Source organism: Otolemur garnettii, unplaced genomic scaffold, assembly GCF_000181295.1.
Source record: "Otolemur garnettii isolate 467f Iridium unplaced genomic scaffold, OtoGar3 scaffold00116, whole genome shotgun sequence".
Taxonomy (NCBI): Eukaryota; Metazoa; Chordata; class Mammalia; order Primates; family Galagidae; genus Otolemur; species Otolemur garnettii.
Window position 1 is genome coordinate 5,457,502 of NW_003852511.1, and position 1,414 is coordinate 5,458,915.

Genomic DNA, 1,414 nt, shown 5'->3' on the forward strand with positions numbered 1-1,414 from the left:
CTGTAGTCCCAGCTGCTTGGGAGGCTGAGGCAGGAGACTCGCTTGAGCCCAGGAGTTGGAGGTTGCTGTGAGCATGATGCCGTGGCACTCTACCCAGGGGGATAGCTTGAGGCTCCATCTCAAATAAATAAATAAATAAATAAATAAAAATAAAAATTTTATTGATTTATACAAATTACATACAAGTCCTTTGATGGATGTACGTCTAGAAAATATTTTCTTAACCATCTATAGCTTGCCTTTTCAGTTTCTATGGTATTTATTTATTTATTTATTTATTTTTGAGACAGAGCCTCAAGCTGTCCCCCTGGGTAGAGTACTCTGGCATCACAGCTCACAGCAGCCTCCAACTCCTGGACTCAAGCGAGTCTCCTACCTCTGCCTCCCAAGTAGCTGGGACCACAGGCGCCCGCCACAAGGAAACAGCACTCTTGGGTTCAGGTGATCCTCTTGCTTCAGTCTCCCAAGGAGACTTGCTGAAGCAAGAGGATCACCTGTACCCAAGAGTTTGAGGTTGCTGTGAGCTATGATGCTAGGGCACTCCACCAAGGGCAACAAAGTAAAACTCTGTCTCAAAAAAAAAAAAAAACAGGAACTTTTATAAAGAAAATCACACAACAAATTTTAAAAGACATTGGGATTCCTCTGCTTCTAGATCACTGCTGGGCTAGAGAAATAAAATTAGGAGTCACAAGTTAGAACTAAATATTTCCTGAAGTGGAAATATATAGTGCTGTTTCAGGCAAAGATTATATAGCTTTCATCCCCAACATCCATAACTACCTATTAGAACAGTTATGTCAGGCCAAAACAGTGCAGTCTTGGCTTCATGATACAAGGCCATTATGGTCTTAAAAAATGCTAATAACCCCAAACAGAAAATACTGATCAGGCTTGGTGCCTGTAGCTCAGTGGCTAGGGTACCAGCCACATACATGGGAGCTGGCAGGTTTGAATACAGCTCGGGCCTGCCAAACAACAATGACAACTACTACCAAAAAATAGCTGGGTGTTGTGGCGGGCGCCTGTAGTCCCAGATACTCGGGAGGCTGAAGCAAGAGAATCACTTAAGCCCAAGAGTTTGAGGTTGCTGGGAGCTGTGACACCACGACACTCTACCCAGGACGACGTAGGAAAATGTCTCAAAAATAAAAAAAAAGTACTGATCAAAATAAAAGATACTATTGGAAGCTAATAGTTACAAAGTTTTAGTTCCTTGTTGTATCTACCTTCTATATAACATGAATAAAGGTAATATTTTACTGCAAAGAAAAATTTATTTTATATATCATTAGCCAGAACTTTTGTCCTTAGTCATTACATAAATGCTGTCTACAGCCATTATCTAAATGGTATGACCATTTTATGCCCACAATTTACAAACAGAATTTTCTTTTTCTTTTTTTTTTTTTTT

The 1,414-nt window shown here is 40.2% G+C and overlaps 1 protein-coding gene across 1 annotated transcript in view; it reads left to right on the forward strand.

Moving 5' to 3' along the window:
- The window catches only part of SFI1 (SFI1 centrin binding protein), a 122,985-nt gene that overhangs the window by 92,946 nt on the left and 28,625 nt on the right, over positions 1-1,414 (forward strand). The gene's annotated exons all lie outside the window — the stretch shown is intronic.